The sequence below is a fragment of the Lissotriton helveticus genome, chromosome 8, assembly GCF_964261635.1.
Source record: "Lissotriton helveticus chromosome 8, aLisHel1.1, whole genome shotgun sequence".
NCBI lineage: Eukaryota > Metazoa > Chordata > Amphibia > Caudata > Salamandridae > Lissotriton > Lissotriton helveticus.
Window position 1 is genome coordinate 1,225,299,494 of NC_136069.1, and position 20,215 is coordinate 1,225,319,708.

A 20,215-nucleotide genomic window follows, 5' to 3' on the forward strand; every position below is an offset into this window, starting at 1 on the left:
TGTTACGCCAACCCCAGCGTGCCGGCGAAGCAGTCATGCCCAGTTAAGCAGTGTAAACCACTCCTCTCCATGATCTGGCCAGCCCAGCCCTGCCTCGAGAGCCGCTGACTCAATATAACAAGCATTGGCATAGCCAATAGGTCTCGCCTTTGGGACCTTATAAGTGTTTAGTTATCCAGCACAATATCCTTGGTGCAACAACATCAACTGTTGCGTGGCTAAACACTTATAAGGTCCCAAAGGCGCGACCTATTGGCTATAACAATGCTTGTTTTCATTGAGACAGATTCAAATTAGTTTTACTGTGATACACACACTTGTTTAACTTGTAGCCAGTATCTCAGTTCAGGGCAGTTTTTTTATGGCCACAAATCAGAATTTTCTGTCACATAAAAATTATTATTTTTGGAAGTGTGGCGTAATTTAAGGTACTGTCTAAAACCTATTAGATTTTACCCAGTGTTTTCGAAAGCACTTACTGTTAAGGTCCGAATATATATCTACAACATACTGCCTTTCTACAAGACCTGAAAATATTTTACCCTAAAATACAGGAGTATTCCGAATCTGAAGAAATGAAGCAGTGATGTTCAGATGGCATCTAGATATTTGACATTTGGCTTTATATGCAAAAATAATTGCAGTGTTAAAATTAGATTATTCGTACTTGCCAGAATAGAATGGCGGGAAAATAAATGTTATGGATAGGAAAGTTTTCTGTTTTATTTGAAAATGTGTGCAAATTAGGGTGGTACTTAATGAAGGATAAGTAAAAAATTGTGCTTTTGAGCATGTATGGTCTTAATAGCGTTACTAATGATGAACTAACTTTTTAATTTTCTCAAATTAATCACATAAAAATATTATTGGTGATGATGGCTTATTGTTGAACTACGCATTAATGGGTCTCCGATGTGCTCTAAAGATTCTGATAAATTGCTGAAAAGTTGATGGGAACGTACAAAGGTAGTTGTGAACACAGTATGTCAATGATACTTCACTTTAAAGGTTAATCCTTATCTTCCCTTGGAACAGAGATGGGAGTTAGAACATAAGGCGATCCCTTTTGGGATGGATGGGAGGCTCATAAGCTGGGGATATGAGCTTTACACCATTTCAATGCAACATTGTAGAAAGGCTTCCGTTCCACTAATAAAGTGTATTCACCAACAGTGCTCCCCATGCTTACCTCTGGGACTCCAGTTTGGTTCAGAAAAACAAAGTAGTGAAGGGTGGAATGCTAGAGTTAATCTCAGCCCCTGGAAATTCCCTAAGGCTGCATTTCAGTCCACCATTGTTCCCCAACATGTCACTCTAGATAGAGACCAACCATGGGAAAATCAAACTTGTTCCTGATCCGGTAGAACAGCCCAGCACTTACCGCTAGGCCAACTCATCTGTAGATGGAAACACAAGAAATCCTAGATTGGGGGAGGAGCTTCGCGCGCAACCGAGATGGTCGCGTGAGCACAGGGCTCCCGGACCTTCGCCACCTCCAGCATTTATCCTGACTATAATCCTGGTTATGACTACGGATCATCGAAGACGAAACCCAATTGATATGATAGTTGCTTTCAAAATTTGATTTGGTCCGAGAAAACCGATTTTATGATGATTTGAACTTTCCTGGCCTGCTCCACGGATCTGCCCCGGGCTCGAGTTGGTGAACTGCCTGGATGGTAATTGAACAACAGCGGCTTCCCTGATCCTACTTTCGACCCTGGACTTGGCTTTTGGTTTCGCTTTTGCCCCAGACCCTTTTACGCAACGGATTTGGCCCCGCCGCCCACGGACTGCTTCACTTCGCGGTCCCACTTCAGGGCCGGGACTGTATATCACCGCTCAGTGTGTGACGTGGAACACGCTGTCCTTTGGTTGAGCATCTGTTGGTGATTGCGACGTAGCCATTTTCACCAGATCTCGGGGTCCCCTCGGGGGCGCAGCTCTCAAAATGGCCGGCAAGCCTGAAGTTGAAAAGCGGAAGACCAAGACTGTTCACCGTGGGGGCTCCATACAATCTAATGTCATGGACCGATACACTCATCCTAAGGGAACGGGCAAGCCCCCGGCGGACAAGGGAGATGACCCTACGGCAGACGACGACCCGACTCTGCACGATATTATGGGCGCCATTGCGAGTATGCAGGCCTCAATCAATGCGCAGTATGAAACCCTGGCGCACAAATTGGATACAGTGGCGATCGATGTCACCTTGATCAGGGCGGATTTGGCTAAAACGAATGAGAACGTTAAATCCCTGGACTTGAAGACCTCCAGCCTCACGACGGACGTCTCCGATCTACAAACGGAGGTCCGTGATCTACGGTCCTCCTTCTCCCGTCGTTTGGAAGACTTTGAAAGTCATTCTAGGCGGAACAACGTCCGTATTGTGGGTGTCCCTGAGAATTCAGACAACTTAAATGTCGACCTCATCGTGGAGGACCTCATCGTCAATCATCTTGCACCCAAAGGCCTGAGTAAATTCTTTGCTGTGAAGCGTGCGCACAGAGTGCCGGGTAGTAAACCTAAGCTGGGTGCCACCCGGCGGCCCATAATCGCCAGGATATTTCATTTCCGTGATCGGGATGCTATCCTGCAGGCATCGTGTTTGGGTGGCCCCACGAACTTTGAGAATACGACGGTGAGTTTCTATCCCGACTTCACCCAGTTGGTGCAGAAGCAAAGAATGGGGTTTCAGGGTGTGAAGAGACGATTGAGGGACAGGGACAGGGACATGAAATACGCAATGCTATTTCCAGCCCGGCTACGTGTGGAGTATGGAGATCGTACGTTCTTCTTCGATCGCCCTGAGGCCGCAAGTGACTGGCTCGACACACTCCCCAGGCAGCGGGAACACCCTGAACATTCTGGTGGAGCTGAGGGTGGACTGATGGACCAGGAATAGTAATGTGACTTGGGTTCGCTGAACTGCATATAGATCTCTCGGCATGGTTTGCAGATCTTTTAATTTGCTTTAATTAAGGTGGTCCTCCAGGGATGGCGGGGGGAGTGAGTCTCTTCCTCCTCTGGAGTTTCTTTCCGTAGATTAGTTATTTGCTAGGGCGACAGGCACACTGCAAGTTGGGGGGCCTTTGAGTCTAACGCAGGGGTGCAGGGAGGGGGGTCTTGTTTCAGGGGTTGGTTTGGGGGAGGAGGGGGGGAAGTTGTTCTGGTTTGGTTCCCTTCAAGGCACTATATTGATGGACTTTTGGACTTGGCTGTTGCGACTAATGTGGGGTGGCTGCTGCGACTGCGTTTGGGATGGGGGTAGGGGGCTAAAATTGCTGTGTTGGAATGTTAACGGGTTGGGGGACAGGATAAAACGTGGCATGGTGTTACAACTCTTGAGACGTCTTTCCCCTGATGTTGTGCTGTTGCAAGAAACACATTTGATGGGCAATACATGCCAGGCTCTGAATCGTAGGGGCTACCGTCTCCTGGCACACTCCGGCTTTACCACTGGCTCTAGGGGGGTGGGTATCTTGGTCAGAGTCTCCCTCCCCCTTGAGATAGATGCTGTCCTCCTTGACGACAGGGGGCGATATGCTGCCATTACTGGACGGTGGGAGGGGAAGGTCGTCACTTTGCTCTCCGTTTATGTCCCACCTGGCCTTCAGACAACGACCTTGGCTGACCTGGGGAGGGTGATACTGGGGCTCCCGGAAGGCATCCTTGTGGTGGGTGGCGATTTTAACTCTGTGGTCTCCGGAAATGTCGATCGCTACCCACCCATGGACCTTGGGAGGTCCCAGTCCTGGCTGGGTGGCTTCCTTGACAATCTGGGACTAATTGATTGCTGGAGGCTGCTGCACCCTGGACAATTACAATACACCTTCCACTCTGGTGCTCACGGTAGTCTTTCGAGGCTTGATTATATCCTGATGCTCGCAACGCAGGCCCCACTTGTTAAGGAGATCAGACAACTGGCTAGGGGTATCTCAGATCACTCCCCCTTATGGCTCGTAATGGAAACAGGACCAGGAACTGAGGGCCGGGTAGCCCCGATCAACCCTTGGTATCTCCGTGACCCAAAGATCCGTACGGAACTGATCAAATCACTTGACCATTATTTTGTGGAGAATGTGGGGTCTGTGTCATCGTCTGTCTCGCTATGGGAAGCCTATAAGGCGGTCATCCGCGGCCATGCCTTATCGTTAATTAATAACGCTAAGAAACGTAAGTGCGAGGCAGTGGTCCGACTTGAAACTGAGATATCAGACATAGAAAGAGAGCTAGAATCTGATGTTACCCAGGATAGGTTGCACCTTCTCAGCCTCAAACAAACAGACTATAGAGCGTTGGTCACTGATGCCGCCAAGGTGATGAGTAGAGAGCAGCAGGGCCGTTTGTATGATGTAGGTGATAAGGCCGGAAAGTTGATACCTTGGTTGGACAAGAAGGAGAGGGCTAGTCGTGTGGTTCCTTTGATTGAAAGGGCGGATGGAGTGAGAGTGACTGACCCGGTTGAGATTGTGGAGTGCTTTTCTGAGTATTTTCAAACCGTATACTCCCCAGTGTCGGACAGACCGGAACAGGATTCGCATCTGCTTCTGAGAGACATTGCTTTGCCCTGCCTGTCGGATCTGGATAGGGAATTGATGGACGCGACACTCTCTGTCGAGGAGGTCGCGACCGCAATCCGCTCTGTGAGATCGGGTAAGGCTACGGGTCCGAATGGTCTTCCCATCGAACTCTATTAGCTGTGCCCAGACAAAATAGCACCACACCTTCGCTCGATGTTTTTAGAATCGCTAGATGTGGGTACCCTTCCATCCGATCAAAGGCTTGCGTCTATCGTCGTGATTCACAAGGAGGGGAAGCCGCGGGATTGCTGCGCGTCGTACAGGCCCATCTCGCTCTTAAACGCTGAGGTTAAGATCCTCGCAAAAGTGCTTGCGAATCGTTTAATCTCTGTTATCTGCGACCTGATCCATCCGGATCAGTCCGGGTTTATTTCGCACCGGAACACGGCGCTGATCCTTCGGCGTCTACATGGTGCCCTTGCGAGAGCGTCCTCACTGAGTGAATCGGCCATTTTAGCTTCATTGGACGCCACAATAGCATTTGATACGCTGGAATGGCCATACCTTTGGGCTGTCCTCGCCAAATGTGGTTTTGGCCCCGTTTTCATCAGTTGGGGGAAACTACTATATCAAGACCCCTTGGCACAGGTAGTTGTTAATGGTCGTGTTTCTGGCTCATTTTCTCTCAGAAGGGGTACTCGCCAGGGGTGCCCGTTGTCTCAGCTTCTTTTTGCTCTTGCTTTGGAACCTTTGGCGGCTTGGCTGCGCTGGGAGCCATCAATGAAGGGTATACGCTGGACCCCCGGTTTCGAGGACCGGATATCGCTTTATGCCGACGACATCCTGTTATACCTCACGTCGCCTCGGAAGTCGCTGGTGGTACTATTCGATGTCTTGACTTCCTTCGTAAAAATTCTGGCCTTGTGATCAATTGGTCCAAGTCCTGCGTCTACGTTCTCTCGGGAGACTCTCCTCTCTTGCCGCGTGGGTGCCCAATACAGGTGGTACACGCGGGTTTCAAATACTTGGGGGTGTTTATCACCTTAGATCCTGTGGTTCGCTATAAACGTAACCTGCTGCCCCCGCTTCAGCGCTTGCGATCCGATGTTGTGGCATGGCGTAAACGTCCGCTGTCCCCGCTTGGACGTGCGGCTCTATTTAAGATGATGTCACTGCCCCGATTTTTGAATGCCCTACAGAATACTTGTGATACCATCCCGGCCAGCTACTTTCGGGAGATTGAAAGCTTGCAGCGACACCTGATATGGGGTGGACGGTCTCGCATAGCACTTGCCAAGTTGACACTTCCTTGGTACGACGGTGGAATCGCTCTCCCGGATATCAGGCGCTACTACTGGGCCTCCCAATTGGGGGCGATTAATCACGGCATGTACGATCCCGCGTCGAACCCCGCGTTCGAAATGGATAGATGGTTGCTGCCTGGTGGTGACTACAACAGGGCGCTTTATACGAAATCCGCTGGGAGGCTGCTCACTGGCCCTAGCAAGATAGCGGTGCAAATATGGCATCGTGCGAATGAAGCCATGGGATGGAAGAATAGACTTACACGCGCCACTCCGCTTTATGCTTCCGAGAGGCTGGGCTCCCTATGGAAGACGAAAGGCTTTGACAGATGGGCGTGATTGGTATATGCAGGGTGAATGATGTGTGGACTAAGGGTAGGGTTAAAACCTTCGACGAGTTGAGATTGGAATATAACCTGAGTGACAGGGAGTTTTTTAGATATGCTCAGATCCGACACGCGCTGATGGCGGTTTTCCCTCCGGGTACTATTGTTCCGGAGGCGTCACCACTTGAAGATCGGGTGCTGGATGGGCACGTTCCAGACAGTACGATTTCGCTTATTTATAAAAAGTTGATAAACGATAGGACCGACCTTTTACAGCGACTCAGGGAAGCTTGGACTGGCGATGGTTTGGAGTTAGATGACGAAGCACCTTCCCCCGCAGCATCCGCCTCTAAACCCTCCTAGTCCGTGCTTTCAGGCCCATGTGACGCCAGTGGGGGGCAGGGTTCGCCATCACCACCTCCACTGGCGCACTGGTATATACGCACTGTCACATCGGACAGGTGGGTGCTGCAAATCGTCCGAAGGGGCTACTCCCTCCCCTTCGAGGCGACTCCTCCAGCCATGCCACCGCAGAACCACCGTGTATCGGGGGATCATTTGCGACTTCTGCAGGAGGAAGTTACGGCCCTCTTGGCCAAAGGGGCCATCGAGCGCGTTCCTGGGTCAGAAGTAGGGTGTGGTTGCTACTCCCACTACTTTCTGGTACCCAAGAAGGGCAAAGGGGCCTACGCCCTATCTTGGACCTAAGGAACGTCAACGGCTTCCTCCGGAATGAGAAGTTCAAAATGCTGACACTGGCTCAGGTTCTGGCTGCCCTGGACCCAGGAGACTGGATGGTAGCGTTGGACTTGCAGGACGCTTACTTTCATATCCCCGTCCTGCCTGCCCACCGGCGCTACCTGCGGTTCATGGTGGGCCACGAGCACTTTCAATTTACCGTGCTCCCCTTCGGCCTTACCAGCGCCCCACGGGTGTTCACAAAGGTGATGGCGGTGGTCGCAGCTCATCTGCACAGGTTAGGGGTTTCAGTCTTCCCCTACCTCGACGACTGGCTGTTGAAGGCGGGCTCGCCCCAGACAGTCGTCAGCCACCTCCAGACGACGGCGGACCTCCTGCACCAGCTGGGGTTCTCCATCAATGTGCCGAAGTCACACCTGTGCCCCTCTCAGAAGCTCCTCTTCATCGGAGCGGTTCTGGACTCGGCGTGGTTTCGGGTTTATCCGCCCGAACAGCGGGTCCGGGATATTCAGGCTCTGATTCCCATCTTTCAGCCGTTATCCCGGGTTTCGGTCAGGTTGACGCTGCGGCTTCTGGGGCTGATGGCTTCCTGCATCCTACTGGTGCATCACGCCAGGTGGCGGATGCGGGCTCTGCAGTGGGACCTGAAGTTTCAGTGGGCCCAGCATCAGGGCAACCTATCCGACCACGTCCTGATCTCGGAGGGCACTGCGAGACAGCTGCAGTGGTGGCTTACGGACGGCGATTGGGTCAGCGGCAGATCCCTCTCCCCTCCCCAACCGGAGCACGTAGTTGTGATGGATGCGTCCCTCCAGGGTTGGGGAGGCCATTTGGGAGAGGCGGAGATCAGAGGCCTCTGGTCTCCGGCGGAGACTCGGCTCCACATCAACCTGTTGGAGCTCCGGGCGATTCGTCTGGCACTGAAGGCATTCCTCCCCTCTGTCCGGGGGAGTGTAGTGCAGGTATTTACGGACAACACCACCGCCATGTGGTACCTCAACAAACAAGGCGGGGTGGGGTCGTGGATCCTTTGTCAAGAGGCTCTTCGCCTTTGGCAATGGCTGGAACGCCAGGGCGTGACCCTGGTGGCTCAACACCTGGCAGGTTCTCTGATCGCCAGGGCGGACGAGCTCAGTCGTCGGTGCATGATGGATCACGAATGGCGTCTGAACTCGGACGTGGCGCAAGGCCTCTTTCAGCGATGGGGAGAGCCTTGGTTAGATCTATTCGCCACCGAAGAGAACGCGCAATGTCATCAGTTCTGCGCGTTGGAATTTCCAAAGCGGCACTCGCTCGGAGACGCTTTTCGTCGTGAGTGGAGTTGCGGTCTGTTGTACGCCTTTCCGCTATACCACTTCTGCCCAGAGTGCTGAAGAAGATCATGCGCGACCGGGCCCAAGTCATCCTTGTGGCTCCGGACTGGGCGCGAAGGTACTGGTATCCAGAGCTACTCAGTCTGTCAGTCGATCCCCCGGTTCGTCTGCCTCTTCAGGAGGACCTTCTGTCGCAGCAGCAGGGGACGGTCCTCCACCCAAACCTGTCCAGTCTCCACCTCCATGCTTGGAGATTGAGCGGCGACAGTTGAGGCCATTTGACTTGCCTCGTGAAGTTTGTAACATCATTCTGGCAGCCAGGCGTCCCTCCACAAAGTCGGTATACGTCTGCAGGTGGAACAGATTTGTGGCATGGTGCACAGCAAAGGCTGTGGATCCCCTCAATGCCCCTCTTTCTGAAGTCCTTCTCTTCCTTCTTTCTCTTGCCCAGCAGGGCTCTGCTCTGGGCACTATCAAGGGCTACCTTTCTGCCCTTTCAGCCTTTCTCAGGCTGCCTGATCAACCTTCTTTGTTCAAGTCCCCTATTGTTAATAGATTTCTTAAGGGCCTCACACACATGTTTCCTCCTGTTCCGTTTGTGATGCCTCAGTGGGACTTGAACCTGGTTCTTACCTTTCTGATGTGCGCTCCCTTTGAGCCACTTCACAACTGTCCTCTTCGCCTTCTGACCTTGAAGACTGCTTTCCTGGTTGCCATCACCTCTGCCAGGAGAGTGAGTGAGCTCCAGGCCCTTTCTAGTACCCCACCTTTCCTTTCTGTCCATCCGGACAAAGTGGTGCTGCGTACAAAACCTTCTTTCCTGCCCAAGGTTGTCACGGCCTTCCACATCGGGCAGTCTATCACCTTGCCGACTTTCTTCCCGCCACCGCATCCCTCTAAAGAGGAAGAGCGGCTCCATCGTCTGGACCCAAAACGTTCGCTCTCATTCTACTTGGATCGCACACGCCAGTTCCGGGTGGATGACCAACTCTTTGTTGGTTACGTGGGCGCGAAGAAGGGGAAAGCGGTGCACAAGAGGACCATCTCCCGGTGGATCATCCTGTGTATCCAGGCATGCTACTCCTTGGTTAGGAAGGAGCCTCCTGCTGGATAGCGGGCTCATTCTACCCGAGCCACGGCGACTACCACTGCCCTGGGCAGGGGAGTGCCCTTACAAGACATCTGTCAGGCAGCTACGTGGGCATCGTTGCACACATTTGCGAGACACTACTGCCTGGACAGCCAAGTCCGGAGGGATGGCTTCTTTGGCCGTTCCGTCCTCCGGGACTTTCTGGTGTGAATATTGGTTCGCAGACCCTCCACCGGGGTTGGTATTGCTGGGGTATCTATTCTAAGGTAAGGAATCTAATACTAACGTGTCTCTTTCAGATGCACAAGTTACTACTTATGTAACGATATATCTGTAAGAGACATTAGTTAGTATTAGATTCCTTACCGACCCACCCATCCTCCCCGTTCTGCGAACCAATATCTAGGGTTAGGGTTGTCCCCTTTCAGGGCCCTAGTTTCAATGGCACCAGTGTTGGTTTTTTAACATGGCTCTGCGTTTCTGGCGCGGAAAAGCTGTGTCTAAGAACTGACGTCAGCACGCGGAGGCGGCGTCTAAGTACTCCGACGACATCATCACGGCGCCCACGACGCCGACGACGGACGCGGAGCCGCAGACGACGCCTACCGACGCGCAAGGGTACTGCTACGCAAAAATTTCCGCATCCAGTCTGACGCCTGGGGATATTCTAAGGTAAGGAATCTAATACTAACTAATGTCTCTTACAGATATATCGTTACACAAGTAGTAACTTGTGCAAAGTGCATATGCTCTTCCTATGGTAAATTGATATATGGATTAGTGATTCCATGATTGGCTTGTTTGGTTTACTTGTCAGACCCTAGTACAGTGCACTAAGTGTGCCCAGGGCTTGTAAATCCAAATGCTGCTAGTGGGCTTGCAGCACTAGTTGTGCCACCCACAGATGCAGCCTGTAAAAGTGTGTCTAAGGCCTGCCATTGCAGAGCCTGTGTGCAGTCTGATACTGCCATGCTGACCGGGCAAGTGCACCCACTTGCCAGTCCCTAAACCTTCCCTTTTCTTCATATCAGACACCCCTATGGTAGGTCCAAGGGCAGGGTGCATTGTAAGTATAAGGTAGGACATGCCTTGGTGTGTGTGGCATATCCTAATAGTGAATTACAACCATTTTTTCACTATAGCAAGGCTATCTGTTCCCCATAGGCCAGATTGGGCAGTTAGATTATTACATTTTATAATCCTAACTGACTCAGAGAACATGGTAGAAATTCGAGTTTAGTATGCCTGAACTCAAAATGATAAAATACATCTTTTAGTGAAGTTGGTTTTAACATTCTGTGTTTGAAAATACCACTTTTAGAAAGTAGGTATTTTCTTGTCTAACTATCCAGGCCTGCCTCTGCTAGGTCCTGTATTCCTTGTCTGGAGTTTGAGTGACAGGGCTGGGCGATTCCCAGAGACAGGGTGAGTCCGCCCTGTGGTGAATAGAGAGATCTGCATCTAGATGGGAGGGAGGAGTTGCACCTGGGACCTGAATAGGACTGTGGTCTGATGTCTCAGCCCTTCACTGTGAAAGGAGAGAAGGAATCATGTCAACAGAGTGCTCCAGGGCTGTGCTTTTCCTCCACAATGCTGGCTCCACCTCCTGTGGGGCATCTGCTGTTTCTGCTCTGCACTGTGAAAGGAAAGACGGAGTGTTCCAGAACTGGTTTGAACTAGGCAAAGGCCCCTCTGCCTTCAGAGGACAAAGGATTTTGGCGTATTAGTATTGGGACCCTGATCCCAAGAATTTAGATCACTTTTGGACTACAAGAAGAAACCTTTGCTGAGGAGAGGAACCTGAAGAAACTGAGGAGAGACTATCCCTAAGCTGAAGTGCTGCTTGGGGGATTGGCCTGCAGTGGTAGCCTGACTGCCAAAGGAAGGAGAAAGGAACTTTGTGTACTTTATTTTCAACTTGTGAAGGATCTTCGAGGGCTTGGAACAGAGCTTGCCTCCTGCTGAAGTCTCAGGGACAACAGACTTCAACCCCCAGCTCCCCAGAGTTCCTTGGGAAGTGCTTGCTGCTGTTTTGGGCCTCCTGAGGGACTGCGTGTCGCAAGGAGCTGGAAGCGCGACTCAAGAGGAAGAAGCGTGTCACAGCCGATGCCGTCACATCTCTGAACAAGAGTGTCGCCGCTGTAGCTGACGCATTGCACCGCATCGAGAGAAGCATTTTGCACCGAAGAAGAAGCGTGTCACCATCGCAGCCGCTGCCGTTGCATTTCTGAACAAGGATGTCGCCGATGTAGCTGACGCATTGCATCGCATCAAGAAAAGAGCCTCGCATCCACGGAGAAGCGTGCCGCCGTCGTGGCCGCTGTCGCCGCTGTCGTCGCATCTCTGAACAAGGGTGTCGCCGCTGCAGTTGCCGCATCGAGCGGAAGCATCTCGCATCGAGGGAGAAGAGTATCGCCGCCAAAGCCGCCGTCATCGCATCTCTGAACATGGGTGTCGCCGCTGCAGCTGACGCATCGAGCAGAGACTTATCGCAATATCGGAGAAGCGTGCTGCATCTGGAAGATCGTCACGTCTGTATTTCTTTGCACCTGAACTTTGCCGCATTTCCATCGCTGCAAAACTTTTGTTGTGGAAGCGTCACGCATCGTAAGGTACATTGACTTAAAGTGTCGCATTTTAAGAACTGAACAGAACTAAGCTAAAACTACAATTTTTAAGTACAGTATTGTGGATTTTTTGTCGCTTGTGGTCTTGTGATAAGTCTATATAAAGAATACTTATTTTTTATATAAAACCTGTGTGGTGTCCATCTGTAGTGTTGTCACTCCTTGGTTACTGTATGTGGTCACAAATGCTTTACACACTGCCTCTGAGATAAGCCTGTCTGCTCGTGCCAAGCTACCAAGGGGGTGAGCAGTGGTTATTTTAGGAATGTACCCCCTTACCCTGACTAGAGGCAAGGGTCCCTATTTGTCACAAGTGCCTACCTGTGCCAACTAGAGACCCCAAATCTAACATAATGTATGAGTATAAACAAGTGGATGACAAAGCACTTCACAAATGAACAGTTTCATACAAGTCCAGAACACATAGTGAGATGCATATTAAAGCAAACAAAAATATCAAACAATAAAAAAAGTAATGATTCAAAGATAAGTAATACAACACATATTCAAATGTGGCTATAAAACACCTGCTGCTGTAAATATAAAGTAAACACAACAAGATGATGAACGGAGTGCTGAAACTTTTCAACCACTCACCCCCAGTCACAGATCTGGGTTTAATCCATTGTTCTTTTGCTCACTATGTCACCCTAGTTCCTTATGAGAAAAGTTGAGACCGACCTGTCAGACCAAGTCCTCACTGGACCGAAAACAAGCATCCTGTGACCGGTTTTAGGGTATTACCCTCATCAGCCAGGTTAGCTTGAATCCAGTGGCACAGTGAGCAAGAGACCTACGTCTGTACATACCACATAATTTTACATTTCTGATGGATACATCTGCATGTGGATTCCTCCCCTTCTGAATACCCCCTGCACCAGCATTTCCATGGAAATTCTTTTCCTAGTTCTCCCACGTCGACGAGGACATCATAATAGCACGGCTCCGCTCACGATTCCATATGATGCCATTGGAGCCATAAGAAGACCTCTTCGGCGTGCTGACGTCAGTTCCGTTTTTTTCGCGCCATCGATGCATAAGGTTTTTTATGGGACTCTCCATTTTCAATGAGATTACTTTGTTTCTTCGTATCTTCTTCGAGTTTCTGTTGAAATGGCTACTTTGAAGAAGTCTGGTTTTAAGCCCTGCCGGGAGTGTGGTGGTTACATGTCTAATACAGACCCACACAATGACTGTTTCTGGTGTTTTTCTTCGGACCACAACGTCGAAGGGTGTTCGTGTTGTAGAAAGATTAATCCTAAGGCGTTAAAGGAGTGTGAAGCGAAACTCTTCATGGCGAAGGTGAAGAAAGAAAAGAGAGATCGTAAGTGCTCGAAGTCGTCGACCTTGCATACTTCTAAGTCTAAGAAGCATAAGAAGTCGAAGAAGAGACACAGTTCTCAATGTCGCTCTTCAAAGGGCAAGGCTTCGAGGTCAGCTTCACTTGTTCAGCGATGCAGGGGAAAGAACTTTGTTTCTCCGTCACCTTCTCCTCCGCAGGAGACTCTGATCCACTTGCCAACTCCGAGGGGTTTGCCGGCATCAAGAGGCTCTTCGACGTCCAGAAGGTCTTCGGCGCCCAGAGGGTCTCCAGCGCCCAGGGAGTTTTCTCCTGTACCTGTGGCTTCGCCTGAGCTGGCGCCGTCCTCACCAGCTCCGCAACCTCAGCCTCCAATTCGGCCTCAGATGGATCCTAATCAAGGAGGTCCGGATTCTTACCCTCCTTTTCCAGGACCTGGAGCGGATCCCTTGCATTTCCTAAATGTGATGTTGGGCATGTTTGCCAGGCCATCCTACCCTTCCGGCGCACCTTCTGGCCCCATGGGTCCACTTGCCTTTAATCTGGGTGTCCCCCAACAGTATGCCCAGGCTCCTTCTGTGCCTTTTATGCCAACGGCTCCATCATGACAGTTTCTGGCACCAAGGTTTTCAAAGGCGAATCCTCAGACTCTGTCTGGTGTCGAATCGGTGCCATCTCGGATTCGTTCGGCGCTGTTGCCTGTTTCTGAAGGTCCTCCTTCAATGCCAGCTCCATTGTCTCCGGTGCTGCGGCCAGCGCCGCTGACGCCGATCCCGAAGCACCGTTCCAGGAGGGATGCACAAAGGCTGCTAGAAGAGGATGAGTATCGACAGTGGCAGGAGGAAGGAGAGATACTTGACTCCGTGGACGAATTTGAGGGCCTACTGGAGGCCAGTGGTTTAGGTACTTCCCTGGAGTGGGAGCTCTCTTCACCAAAGACTGTCATCTCTCAGGATGTTGCTCCTTATCATGTGATGATTAGGAAAGCTGCTGAGTAATTGGATCTTCAGCTGCCTTCAGCCAAAGTGAAGTCAAATATTTTGACTGAAGTGCTTAATACTTCTTCATCAGTAAGTGAGTCTCTTCTGCCTTTCAATGAGGCATTGACAGAGTCTATATTGGAGGTGTGGCAAAAGCCCTTGACTGCTCCTGCAGTTTCCAGGTCAATTGCAAGGAGATATAGACCAGCTCCTGGAGACCCAGCTTTTCTATTTGCACGCCCACCTTCGGAAAGCATGGTGATTCAGGCTTCTTGCTACAAGCAATCATCTGGGGCCTTCCCTACCACCCCGGGGGATAGGGATTCTAAGAAGATGGAGCAATCACCAAGAAAGTGTTTTCCTCAGCAAGTATGGCGTTGAAGTCAACGAACACCACTTGCTTGCTTGGGAGGTACATTCATGCCCTTATGGACTCTGTTAAGCAATTGGCCCCTAATCTTCCTGAGGATGATCGGGTTAATTTTCTTGAGACTCTTTCGGATTCTCAGGCAGCTGCACGACAAGTCATTCATTCGGGTTTGGACACTGCAGACTCAGTTGCCCGAGTAATGGGTTCTTCAGTTGCAACGAGGAGGCAAGCCTTGCTTAGATCTTCTGGTTTTTCACCTGATGTTCAGGCTACTCTATTGGATCTGCCTTTCGATGGTTCAAGGTTGTTTGGTACCAAGGAGGACTCTGCTTTGCAGCATATTAAGGACAGTAGAGAGACCGCAAGATCTTTGGGCCTACAGCCTAGAGGGCATGGCTACAAGGGGTATCGAGGCTTTTGGAAGGCGGCTTCCTTTTGTGGCCGTCAGCAAGCTCAGCAGCAACAGCAGCAAAACCCTCTGTACAAGTTGTATAGGCCAAAAAAAGAGGCAGTCCTCAAAGAGCCATTCTGCAGCAGTCCTCCTCCTCCTCCTCCTTTTCCCCTGCCCCTCCCACTAGTTAAATGGAAAAGCAGCTCTAGATCCCCCATCTTGGAGCATGTTGGTCCTTTAGAGGGTCGGGTGTCCCATTTTCTACAAGATTGGAAATTAGTTACCTCACCTTGTTGGGTTTTGATTCTTGTGGAAAATGGGTACGTCCTCCCTTTTCTAGAGTTTCCACCTCCTTACCCTCCTCGCCAGGATTGGTGTGAAGAGGACCATTTGCTACTCTTACAGCAGGCGTTTCTTGTCTTGTTGCAGAAAGGGGCGATAGAGGTGGTTCTGGAGCCGGAACGGGGTCAAGGATGTTGCTCTCGTTATTTCTTGATTCCCAAAAAGAACGGTCGGTTGCGGCAGAATCTGGACCTCAGGATTTTGAATTTTTACTTCAGGCAGGAAAAGTTCAAAATGTTGAACTTGGTTCAGGTTGTTCTTGAGATGCAACAGGAAGACTGGATGGTGTTGATCGATTTGCAGGATGTGTATTTTCATCTTCCCATCCTGAAGTCGGATCAGAAGTATCTCCGGTTCATGGTAGGGTCGCAGCATTATCATTTTGCGGTCCTCCCTTTCAGTCTCACTTCCACACCTCGGGTCTTCACAAAGGTGATGGCGGTGGTGACAGCACATCTCAGAAGGTCAGGGGTTCCTGTTTTCCCTTATCTGGACGAGTGGCTGCTGAAAGCCAAGTCTCCAGAGATGGTGTTGAGCCACTTGCATGCAACAACGCAATTGTTGCTCAGCTCGGGTTTCTCGATAAATGTACCCAAATCTCAACTGGTGCCTTCCCAGTGCAGCCTGTTCATAGGGGCAATACTGGACACTCCTGTATGTCGGGCATGTCTGCCTCCGCAGAGGAGTCTTGACATACAGGAGATGATTCCTTTGTTTCACGATGGACAGGTTGTTCCAGTCCTAAAGGTTCTACGTCTGCTCGGTCTGTTACCTTCCTGCATTTTGTTGGTCAATCATGCACGCTGGCCTATGAGGGCATGCCAGGCAGTGGCAGTGGTATTAAAACAATGAGATCTCAGGGAGAACATCAGAATCTCCAGAGACACTGCAGCGGAGCTGTGTTGGTGGAGTGTGCAGGGCAACCTGACTCAAGGAAAACCCTTTCAGTCTCCTTCACCGGTGGCCACAGTGATCACGGATGCCTCCACTCTAGGGTGGGGTGGCATCTAGGGGATCTGGAGGTCAAAGGTCTTTTGTCTCCAGAGGAAAGTTGCTTCACATCAACCTTCTGGAATTGCGGGCAATACATTTGGCACTGAAGGCCTTCCTTCCTTCCCTTCGCGGTCAGCCAGTTCAGGTCCTGACGAACAACACCTGCCGTGTGGTACATCAACAAGCAAGGAGGAGTAGAGTAGTTTAGTCTCAGCAGAGAGGCTCTGCGACTTTGGTCCTGAGTTCAGGTCCATCAGATTTTTGTAGTGGCAAATCATCTGGCCAGTGTGCTGAATGTTCATGCGGACAGTCTCAGTCGGCGTTACACGGCCGATCACGAGTGGTGGCTTCATCCGGAGGTGATCCATCTAGTCTTCAAGAGGTGGGGATTTCCTCGGTTGGCCCTCTTTGCCACTCGTGTGAACGCGCTCTGCCCGTTGTTCTACAGTCTCCAGTATCTGATGCAGGGAGCACTGGGGGACGCGTTTCAATTGGATTGGAGCTCGCAACTCCTCTATGCATTTCCCCCATACCTTTGATTCCTCGAGTTCTGAGGAAGATTCGCCAAGACCGGGCCCAAGTCATATTGATCGCTCCGGATTGGCCAAGAATGGTGTGGTATACAGATCTACTTCCCCTCTCATTGCACCTGCAGCTTCGTCTCCCTTTCAGGGTGGACCTCCTCTCGCAATCGCAGGGGTAGGTTCTACACCCCCACCTCCAGAGCCTGCACCTTCATGTCTGGAAATTGAATGGGGCAACCTGAGTTCTTTTTCCTTCCCACCAAATGTGGTGGATGTTATTTTATCATCCAGGAGACACTCCACCAAATCTATTTATTCCTCTGAAGGATAAAAAATAGATTTCCCATGCATGTGGAGTATCTGACCTATATTATGTTAGCATGATGTATCTATATGTACCCTCTTTGCTTAATACTATATATATTTCTATATGCGCTCGCAGGACAGAAAATGTTTAGGCGCTCCTTGCGTATATATTGCTAGCAGAGTAGGCCGAGAACCATACAGATGCCATCTTTCTGAGCCTATGCTCAAACACAGGCTGTGATCACGTATTAAGTCTCCGGCAACTGTCAGGCCCCAGTTCATCTGAAATACTAGGAGCAGCTGAACGTAGGCTGTTTTCTCGACTGTCCTGAGACTCAAGGTCGCATCTGGCTTTGGGTGCAATAAGAGCATTCCTGGAGGCTCCGTGCCTACACTCCCGGGCACAAAGACCAAAGAAGTCACCCCTCCTGACCTTCCCAGTAATAAATAGCTAAGCTTCGAACTAATCATATTTGCCATATATGGTCTTTTCCTGGAGCTCGAGGGCCAACTGGTGTTTTTCCTTTTACAGTGATTATATGTGTTGAACTGAAAAGTATATAACCTTATATTTCAATGCAGCCAACAGTCTTCTTCGTGCACCTGATGGGTGAGGGCTGGAGAGGCTCCTCTATAGAGTATTTGTTGCTTAATAAATTATTGAACTTTCTTCACTGCCAACTGACTGAATATTTGGTAATTGAGATTTGGGCTATTGATAGGTATAGCCCTTTATGTAATTTTTTATGGTACTTCAGTTGGCGACTCTGGTGGGACTCCGTGACAGGGTCCTCCTCCCTGTAATCGGGTAAAAAGGACAAAGAAAGGGGAGCTCTGGTCGAGCGGTTGGACGGACCGAAAATTTTCTGACTTACTCCGCTCTCCCGATCAGAGTACCCCAGCTGCTAGTGACCCTTCCCTGGAGTCCTACAGGCGTAACCCAGGAGCTGACCGTGATGGTCTTCAGGAGTTGGCAGTGGAGAATACGCAATTGCACCTGCATGCACCAGGTGAGTGGATTGTTTTTGGTGTCTTTTGGAACGTGCTGTTGATCAGTGCTTTTGAAGAAGTTAACTGTGCATGATTTGGTGGTCGGTGTACCATCGTGAATCTTGGGGGTCTGACGGGGCAGCATTTTGGCTGCACGGGTAGATGCTCCACAGACTTGTTTTGTGAACAATAGAGACGCCGATCGGACGCCCTGGTGTGGCTCGTGTGGTGTGCACCTTGCTGGACTGGTCTCGGAAAGGCCTGTGGTTGAACCTGGGTAGCCTTGGGGACATATCTGAAGCGATGCTAAGGAAGCAGGCTTAGTCAGAATAGTCCCAGGGGTGAACCAGGAAGACTGCAGGATGGTCTGTAGGACAGTCTGTGGTTACACCTGTCCGACGGTCTCTTGGTAGTCTTTGGGGTACTTGATTTTGGTATCTGTTGGTCTTGAATCTGAAGTGATTGATTGTCCATGAACAGGAGTCGACGGGCTCTGTTCTTTGTTTGGAAAAGATAGAAAAGAGACATGTTGTTTTGAATATCTTTGTATGTACATATATTATTGTTCTGTGTGTGTTCAAATAAGATCGAGGTTGAATATGTGGTGAATGTTTGAACATGTAATGTAGACAACAAGGACCCCCTGATTAGAATTGATAATTCCTCGGACAGGGAAACAAATAGTGTGTATATAACTAAGAACAATCCTATCAACGAGAAGGGTGACTGCAAAAAGAAACCTGTCGATATATTTCAATATAAAGTTCTATTCTTTTTAATAGGTTTTCAAGTTAAAAACAAACATATTATACAAATTACATCAAATTAACACACAAAACCAATTTATACAAAGTTCATAAAATATTATCACATAATATTCAAAAAGGGGCAAAAAGTGGCAATCAATACTTTCATCAAATTGACACCCAAAGACAATTTATACAAAATTCATAAAATATTATCACATAACATTAAAAAAGGGCAAAAAGTGGCAATCAACACTTTCAAAGTTGCTTATGATAAAGCTAAAACAGAACAGGGAATTGATTGTGCAGATAGGCAATTTAGATTGCAGGTGGATAAGACCTATGTGGCTAGGACTGAAGCGGAGGATGAAATGGAGGATTTGTTGGATACTCGTCCCCCTCCACCTTATGCCCCACAACGTATATATCCTGTTGTTTCTCCAACTCCAGTACAGGTCCATTCAGCCTCTGCCCCTGTTGTTTCCTCCTCCCCTGTCTCTCCGGGAATGTCCTCTGTTCTATCTCCCTCTGTATCTGAGACAGCTGCCTTGTGGTCTGTTACATTGCCATCTTCTGTTATATCCACAGCTGTTTTGTCTCCCCCTTCCCTTGAGTGGGCTTCCCAGTCCGCGGGCACAACCCCTTCCTTAGCTGTTTCAACTCCAGCTCGTGTTCCAGGGAATTTGGACACACGAAAGTTGTTTACTCGTTCGACTGAAGGACTAAATGAGAAACAGATGGTTGAAAATCAGTCATCCCAGTGGATGCGACAGCCTATTTATACTGTATCTGATATATGAGAACGCTCCGAGACTTCGAGCCTGTTATGCAGCAACATGCCCTGAAACATATGGCCACATGTCTTATTACTTTATGGGAACAGTGTTTCGCAGGAGGGATGGCCCCCCCAAGTGATGTATGATATTCGGGACAAGGCTCATAAGTCTGAACTTAGACCAGAGGAACTGTACAAAAATGTTAAGGTTTTATTAAGTTATCGAGGGCGGATGCACCACAAATGTTCCTCATGGGACTCTCAGCATCCCATGCGAGCGGTCCATCCTATCTTTCACCCTGAAATATCGGAATTAAAAAATGGGATGTAGTGACTAGACCTCGGCCTTCACACCATCCTGCCCTTGCGCAGTTTTTGTACTTTGTCACTCTGTAATTGTGTTCCCCAGATATGTTATGAATGTGAAGGTGTGTCTGGATATGTGTGAGTTGTGTGTGAATGGGTTGTTGTGATGCTTCTTTTTGTCTCTTCCCGGGTTTTCATGGTTTGATTATATGTATTGTTTTTCTCATTTGTGTGGATCTGCGACTTTATTATGCTGAAAAATGTTATTTGCAAAAATATTTATGGATTTGTAAAGCTATGAAAAAGTATT

General features: G+C 49.6%; 1 protein-coding gene and 1 long non-coding RNA gene across 21 annotated transcripts in view; one reads left to right on the forward strand and one right to left on the reverse strand.

Annotated features, from left to right (window-relative positions):
• Nucleotides 1–20,215, forward strand: part of LOC144773261 (uncharacterized) — a 7,170,044-nt gene that overhangs the window by 6,955,702 nt on the left and 194,127 nt on the right. The gene's annotated exons all lie outside the window — the stretch shown is intronic.
• Nucleotides 1–20,215, reverse strand: part of LOC144773263 (uncharacterized) — a 404,133-nt gene that overhangs the window by 259,277 nt on the left and 124,641 nt on the right. The gene's annotated exons all lie outside the window — the stretch shown is intronic.